This window comes from Toxorhynchites rutilus, chromosome 1, assembly GCF_029784135.1.
Source record: "Toxorhynchites rutilus septentrionalis strain SRP chromosome 1, ASM2978413v1, whole genome shotgun sequence".
NCBI classification, from domain to species: domain Eukaryota; kingdom Metazoa; phylum Arthropoda; class Insecta; order Diptera; family Culicidae; genus Toxorhynchites; species Toxorhynchites rutilus.
Genome location: NC_073744.1, coordinates 110,075,795 through 110,084,765, shown reverse-complemented (window position 1 = coordinate 110,084,765; position 8,971 = coordinate 110,075,795).

Here is an 8,971-nt window from a genome sequence, read left to right as displayed (position 1 = left end):
CCTGATGCTATTCTGATTCCTTCGTTGTATACAGATTCTAGAGCTTTAGTAGCTTTATCGCCTGCTCTTGAGTACAACTCAGCTCCGTGTAATATTTTGGCTAATATTGTAGCGTTTACTACCTTTATTAGGGTACATCTGTTGCTAGGTTTGAACCTTCCTGCTATTATTTTCATTACTCTTATATAGCCTTGTGTTGTTCTCTTAACGTCTTCGAAGTGTTGTCTGAAGGTTAATTTTGAATCTATTGTTACTCCCAGTACTTTCATTTTTCTATCTTGGGGGATTATGCATTCTCCCAGATGGAGCGAGGGGGCCTTTCTATGGTGTCGTCTTCTGCATATATGTACTAGTTTTGATTTCTGGGGATTAATCTTGAATCCCCTTTCATCGGCCCAACATTGTATGTGGTTGATCGCTCTTTGAGTTTTCCTTCTATTCCAGCCTGGCGTTTCACCGTAGTTAATAAGTGTAATGTCATCTGCGTATACCACCAGAGACACGTTATTTGGTACCCTTTCGAAGAGGGACTCCATAGCTATTAAAAATAGCGTTGTTGACATGACTGAACCTTGCGGTATGCCGTTTTGTAGGGTTCTAGATGAGCTCAATGCTCCTTTGCAAAACACTTTAATTTTCCTATCGGTCAGGAAGTCTTTAACGAAGCTCAGAATGCGACCGTCAAAACCCCATACTTTCATTTGCTTTAAGATTGGTAGTCTCCACGTCCTATCGAAAGCTTTGGACAGGTCCAGCGAGACCATGTCTAGGTGGGCATTTTGCCTTGTGGCTGTATTAATTATACTCTCGACGTGTGCTAGGTAGGTGGTTGTACTTTTGCCTCTTCTAAAAGCATGTTGTCTTTCGTTTAACAGGTTTCTGTACTCTAGCTCATCAATGAGTCTTCTGTTGACCATTCTTTCTAATGTTTTGCCCACACAACTAAGGAGGGTTATAGGTCTATATCCATCTGGGTTCATGGTGTTGCTGCCTACTTTGGGAATGGGTATGATAATACCTTCTTTCCATTTTCTTGGTATTTTGCCGGTATGCCATACTTCGTTAAGTGTTTTTAGTAGTATAGCTTTACCCTTAATTGGAAGATTTTGTAGTAGTGGATAGGTTATATTATCTTCACCTGGGGATTTTCCTGTGGCACTGTTCAGTGCCCATAGGAGTTCTTTCATGTGAAAGCTTCTGTTGTAAATTTCATTATTTTCACTTATTTTTATATCCACTGTTTTCTCCTCGTTCTCTTTGAAGTTTCTGAAGGAGGTCTCGTAGACCTCATCTGACGATACTTTAGTGAAGTGCTTGGCAAGTTCTTCTGTTATGATGTTATTGTCATCTGTTATTTTTTGGTCAATATTCATTATTATTCTCTCACATTTGTATTCTCCTTTACATGCTCTAACTTTAGCCCACATGCTGGAGCTGCTTGTGTTTGGGGAGATCCCTGCTAGGTATTCCTCCCAGCTCTTTTTTCTTGCCGCCTTTATTATGGTTCTTGCTTTTGCTCTCTCTATTCTGAACTTTTTCGCGTTTTCCTGGTATTCAGGTGAGGAAGGGTTGGAGTTCTTCAACTTCCTGAGTGCCTTTTTACGGCTTTTTATGGCTTGGTGTACTTCGCTGGTCCACCATGGGACCTCTCTCTTTGGCTTGTAGCCAGTTGTTTTCCTCATGCTTTTGCTAGCCGCAGTTGTTATGATATCTGTTAGTCCCATGGGGTCTATACTTTCTATACCTGTTAAGGCACGTTCGATTTCACTCTCATATTTGTTCCAGTTAGCTGTTTCTGTTACCCATCTTTTCCTTCTTGTGGGAAGTACTGTTGTTTGGCCATGTTTTTGTAGTAAAATAGGGAAGTGGTCGCTTCCTCTTGTGTCTTCGTCAGTTCTCCATAAATAGCTGTTGGGCAAATTATGCGAGGCTATCATCAGGTCTATTGCCGATGGTTTACCAGAGGTTGGGTGCATCCTAGTCGGATTACCTTCGTTTAGTATTTTCCATCGATGTTTATCTGTCTCCTCAAGGAGGAGATTGCCTCTTGTATCGTTTTTGTATGATCCCCAATTTTCGTTGTGGGCATTGAAATCGCCCACTAGTATGTACGGTTGTGGGAGTTGTCTCGCAATGTGTGTTATTTCTGCAATTATGGCCCTTTCATATTCGATGTTTGTATAGTGTGGCGATATGTATATGTTTGCGATCGTAAGTTTTAGTGGGAGGTGTATAGTTACTGCTACGACTTGCACCTTATCGATCCCACTTACATCTATCCACTTATGGGGTGCGTCGTGGAGTACTCCCAATGCAACCCCGTTTTTGTTTGGGTGACTGTGATCGTTGTATATTTTCCAGTCATATTGACCACCTAGTACATTTTGCGGTATTTTGGGTACCATTGTTTCTTGAAGTGCAATGATGGATGGATAGTGTTCGTTTACTAGTAGCTGTAGCTCGTGTAGTCTGCCTCGGAAGCCAAAGATGTTCCATTGTAGTATTAGTGTTTCGTTTGTGAATTTGTGATAGCTCATTATGGAATATTAAAAGTTTCACTATAGCTCCGTTGTGTCACTTTGTGACATTTCGGAATCGGAAAAGTTTCCGCTTTTCTTGTTTTTCCTTGACGGAGGCGAGGAGTCAGAGGATCTTTTCTCTTTCCTCTTTTTTTGTTTTTTGTTTGCTTTGTTATTAGGTTCGCTCGTTCTCATGCCCTCATGAGCGCTATGGCTGGTTGAAGGTTTTATCAGATCGGCTTCGTTTTGAACAATTTTGTTTATCATGTTGTTCTTCTGCATCTCTGTAATGATTGATTTCAATTCTTCTATCTGTTGCTTCAGTTCTTGGATCTGGGCCTTAAGAGCGTTATTCTCGTTTATGACCTCATTGTTTACCACCAATCTTTGCTGAACTTGGCTTTTGGCTACATCAGCGTAACTTTTTGTTTGTCTTTGTGTGTTTACGTACGTTCTTTTTGCTTCCCCATATGGTATGTTTCTTGATACTTTAATTTTTAGTATATCGTTCTCTCGTTTGTAAAATGGGCAGTTTCTGTCGCCAGGCCCATGATTCCCTTTGCAATTGATGCAATATGGTGGTTCTTCACAAGATGCGTTGATATGGTCTTTCGAGCATTTTTTGCACCTTGCTTCTTCTCTTTGGCATTTCTTCTGTGTATGCCCATATTTGTAGCATTTAAAGCATTGCATTGGTTTCGGGAAATAGTGTCTAGTTTTAAGTCTTAGTAGACCACATTTCAGATGCTCCGGAGGCTCTGATCTATTGATCGTAATGATAAGAAGAGGCGTGTTAACCGTTTCTCTCTTTTCGTTTTTCCTAGTGATTCTGTGTACGTTTAGCACACCTTGGTCTGCTAGCTCAACTTGTATCTCTTTCGTTTCCATTTCCATCATTTCTTCGCTGTAGACCACACATTTTGAGATGTTCAGGTTCTTGTGGTATTCTACTTTTATCTTTTCTCCGTTTACTAAGCTTTTAAGCATTAGTAGCTTTTCCGCGTTTCTGTTGTTCTCTAGAACAATCAGAAAGCTTGTGTCTCTTTTTATGTACTTTATTTCTAATATGTCTTTCGTTAGTTTGGATAGCGTTTTTGATATCAAGAAGGGGTTTCTTGTTATCTTTCCATCGGTTTTTTCTGCCGTAAGGCTGAGGTAAGTTTTACCTCCTACTCCGCTCATCGTCGATACAGTTTTTTGTTTTGGTTGGTTTTGTTTATTGTTCTCCATGTGATTCCCACGAGTCGCTAGGGAAAGGTGGGGTCCTCCGCGTCAGTGCCCTGCTGTAACACGGTAAGGGCTGCATACTGTGGGGTGCGCCCCGGTGCCCCACAGGCTCCGTTAACGGCTTCTCATTTATATCGCCCCTTCCACCACTCAGCTCTCGGCACGGGTCGCATCACACCTTAACTTTTGGGGCCCGTTTTCCCCCTTCCTTGTCTGCGTACGACCAAAGGTCCCACCGGGGTTGGTTACCCGATCTTTCCTAAGGTTGCTCATACCCCAGCCGGTACCTCGGGGAGGTAAGGATAGGAGTTCCAGGGCGGAAGCTGAAGGGCCAATAATTGGCACTGGATTGCGCTGTACCCTGGCTTTACCAGCCATTAGGACCGAGGTCATATTCCATTATTCCATGCAAGATTATTCTCGGCCGTTGTGTGGCCTGCTTAGAGCACTCTAATTTGTTCAAGGTAATCGCAGCTGGGCAGGTGGAAACACCGCACCCGATAAAGGGCACAAAGTGCCACCGTGTATGTGCACCCAGTCTTATAGTCGCAGCAATACCAGTGACCTACTGCCAACATTAGGAGTAGCACCCGTGCTGGACAAGAATGAACTTCGAACGTTTTAACCGCAACAATTTTAATATACGCTAGTGGAGCTGGAATTACCGCGGCTGCTGGCACCAGACTTGCCCTCCACTGGATCCTTGTTGAAGGATTTATGCTCAACTCATTCCAATTATGAGACATCATTCAAGAGTCTCATATTGTTATTTCTCGTCACTACCTCCCCGTGCCGGGATTGGGTAATTTACGCGCCTGCTGCCTTCCTTGGATGTGGTAGCCATTTCTCAGGCTCCCTCTCCGGAATCGAACCCTGATTCCCCGTTACCCGTTGCAACCATGGTAGTCCTCTATACTACCATCAATAGTTGATAGGGCAGATATTTGAAAGATCCGTCGTCGGTGCGAGACCGTACGATCAGCGGAATTATCCAGATTTCAACTCAAGCGTCACGGCCCTGTGAAGGGGGACGATTGGTTTGCCTAATAATTGCACAGGTTCCGCGAGGTCCCTGCATTTTGCATGTATTAGCTCTAGATTTTCCACAGTTATCCAAGTAACTAGTTGTATGATCTTGTAAATTATAGCTGTTATACTGAGCCTTATGCGGTTTCACATTAAATCTGTTCGTACTTAGACATGCATGGCTTAACCTTTGAGACAAGCGTATATTACTGGTAGGATCAACCAGAATTCACTATCACTATCTACTGATGGATGCGCGGCACGCCGGCCCGCAAACAATTCGATAGGGGTGTATATTAACTTCGCACAACATCACCACAACGTTCATCCTCGGTAAATTCGTTCCTCGTTCGCATACACGATAGCCATACACTAGCCAAAAGATTCCCATACACAATTACTAGCACGCATAAAAGCGTGAGAGGGGGTATTGTTCACATGTCCACGCTCGCTTATCACGAGGTAGCTGCACCACATTGATGTAAACGACCCAACACACACAGACGAGCGAGCGAGCGCACGCTTTTTTTCCCCTACTGCATACCTACAGCATACGCTGAGGAGGCATAACAAGGGAGAAAAAAAACTCGGAGCGAGAGAGCGGTAACTACCCGTGTGGTACTACTAGCTGCACTGATGCGATGCGTCTTACATGGGAGGTATTTCAATGTTCGACACACCGTACTGCACAGGGTTCGCATGGCACACGAGAAAGCCACAATCGCCTTATGCCCCTTCGACGTTCAACGCACGACACGACACCACACACTGGAGTACGTACGTCTCACCACGTAGTGAGGGTAGGGGTTCGACACACGAAACTCACTGAATTCGATACAAGCTCAAAAGGTTTACCCTCCCGGGTGCCGACCAGACTCACTGGATTCGATACAAGCTCAAAAGGTTTACCCTCCCGGGTGCCGACCAGACTCACTGGATTCGATACAAGCTCAAAAGGTTTACCCTCCCTGGTGCCGACCAGACTCACTGGATTCGATAGACGTTCGACCCTACCGACAGTAACTTGACCCCACCCGTACGGCATCGTACTACCGAACATCCATACAAGCTTCGCAAGTTATGCCTCAAACTTTTCACTCACCAACTTTCCCCACAATAGTGTAAACATGGTCATACCAACGTTGCCTCGGTATGGGTATATACCACACTGGGGGCATCGTTATAGGAGTGCCTTGGATAGACTTGTACCGCTAGCCGAGACACCATGCTGGGTCGGGAAATGTTCACGCACCGCAATCGGTACCAGTGCCGGGTGTCGGTCATATTCCGATGGGGGGTAACCCTACTATTGAACTCGTACTTGTACTTGGGCCGTGCCTAAGGTGTTGGTTGTTTCAATAGTTGGTTACTTGTTTCAATAGTTGACATTTTTTCAATAGTTGAACTTTTTTCCAACAGTTTCAGTTTTCCCGTAGGTAAAGATGATGATGTGTGACCAATGTGTGAATGTGTTGTTTTTTTTTTTCAATAGTCATGTACGCGCCGTTGTCGATGTAATACTGCGGGTGAGAAATAAAACAAACTGTTGTGCTGTGCTGTGCTTGATGTTGGCTTGGTGTTATTGTATTATCGAATTGGACTTAATACCAGTGCCGGGCCGATGCACACACTGCGTACTGCGAGTGCTGGCTCGCGCAGTGAGAAATTAAACAAACTGTTGCGCTGTTGTGTTGTGTGTGCTGTGTGGGGGAGACTTTTCATCACACTTGACACGCGCATTCTTACCCTCGATGTTGCCTTGGTGTTATTGTGTTATCGAATTGGACTTAATACCAGTGCCGGACCGATGCACATACTGCGTACTGCGAGTGCTGGCTTGCGCAGTGACAAATTAAACAAACTGTTGCGCTGTTGTGTTGTGTGCGCTGTGCGGGGGACTTTTCCAACACTTGACACATTGCATTCCGGGACGTGGACGCTTTCCGGGTCTTGGTGTTATTGCCGACGGGGCAGCGTTATACACATTTCGTACTGCGAGTGCTGGCTTGCGCAGTGACAAATTAAACAAACTGTTGCGCTGTTGTGTTGTGTGCGCTGTGCGGGGGACTTTTCCAACACTTGACACTTTGCATTCCGGGACGTGGACGCTTTCTGGGACTTAGTGTTATTGTCGGCGGGGCAGTGTTTTACACATTGCGTACTGCGGGGGTTGGCTCGCGCAGCGCTGTTGTGTGCTGTATGCTGGGGGGACTTGGACGCTTTCTGGGACTTAGTGTTATTGTCGGCGGGGCAGTGTTTTACACATTGCGTACTGCGGGGGTTGGCTCGCGCAGCGCTGTTGTGTGCTGTATGCTGGGGGGACTTGGACGCTTTCTGGGACTTAGTGTTATTGTCGGCGGGGCAGTGTTTTACACATTGCGTACTGCGGGGGTTGGCTCGCGCAGCGCTGTTGTGTGCTGTATGCTGGGGGGACTTGGACGCTTTCTGGGACTTAGTGTTATTGTCGGCGGGGCAGTGTTTTACACATTGCGTACTGCGGGTGCTGGTGTGCGGGTGTTGTGCACTTGAGACTTGTCATTCCAGGACATGGAATGGTTTCACACACACACGCGGTTGCATACTACCAGGCGCAGGATGAAATAAAAAAAAAGGTAAGGTAATATCCAGCGAGGGGAATGGCTTCACACACGCACTTGGTGTTATAGCATTATCGTACTTATCGCCGATGCTGCGTACTGCGGGCGTTGGCTCGCGCAGACTGTTGTGTGCTGTGTTGTGCTGGGGGACAACACTTGACAGTTGTTATTCCCGGCCATGGGATGATTTCACACACACGCACGATTGCATACTACCAGGCGCAATGCGATTTAATGAAAAAAGAGAGAAGCCGCCAGCGCGGGCAGCACTAAGCTACCACGGTGGGACTTCTCTCTTACGGGACACGACGCACCCGCCCATCACATAGCGCATCGCAAGGGCAATACTGCACAAGCTACTGTGCCGCGCCGATGCTGATGGGGCATTGTTACACGTACTGCGTGCTGGGTCGCGCAGTGAGAAATTGAACAAACTGTTGTGCTGTGCTGTGCTGGGGGGGGGGACTTTGCCAAAACATGCTACTTTGCATTCCAGGACATGGTGCACAGCTTATACCGCTAGCAGAGACACCTCGTTCGATCGGGGCAACTTGGGACACCGTAATCAGTACCAGTGCCGGGTGTGGGTCGGATTCCGATGGGGGGTGATCCGGGAACATATTTCTTGGACTTAGAATATTGTTCGGACTTTGAATTTTTTCGACTTATGACCTCGTTTCTGGGACTTAGCCGTAGAACCAGATGTAATGCGTGTTGCATAGATTAAGGCGCAGGGGAATTTAATAAAAAAGAGAGAAGCCCCACACATTTAGGGGGGCTTCTCTCTTTTTTATTGGACGATACACAACACATAACATACATGACATAACACTGACCTAGAAGCAGTATTTACCACCGTATTTTATGACCCGCTTCCACCTCGCAGGTAGGGAATCTATGCCTCTGGCATAGAACGTAGGAGGCTTGCTATCGAAGAACTCTTTTAGGAATGCGCTCATCTCGTCCTTAGTCCTGAAGAGTTTATTCCTAAGCTTATTACTCAATGACCTGAATAAATGGTAGTCCGATGGACTGATGTCTGGTGAGTAAGGAGGATGGTTCAATATGTTAAATCCCAGGCTCCTCGCCTTATCTATCGTTTCATGTGCCCTATGGCACGGAGCGTTATCGTGTAGTAGGGGTACCGGCCTATGTTTACTCACTCCCAGTATACCAGCCACCTTTTCCAGCTGCTTCTGATATCGTTTACGGTTAACAGATACACCCTTGTCTAGCAATTCCCAGTGTATAATGCCTCGTCGATCCCAAAACACACAGAGCATGTTCCACTTGCGATTCATCCTGTCTTTGGCGATTGTCTTCGGCATGGCGCCTTTTACGATCCAATGTATGCCTCTGTGAGGCGCAAACATGGGTATCTTAGATTCATCACAAGTGACCAAATTATCGAGCATACCCTGGTCTCGTTCACTTTGTCTGAGTAGTCGTTGGGCTAGTTTCACCCGCTTTGCAAGGTTGACTGGGTCTAGCTTGTGTGGGTGGTATCCCATTCTTTTTGGCACATAGTTTAGTTTATGCAACGTTCGCATAACAGTCGCTGCCGAACAGTTGTATTTCTGGGCCATAGACCTCGTAGATTGC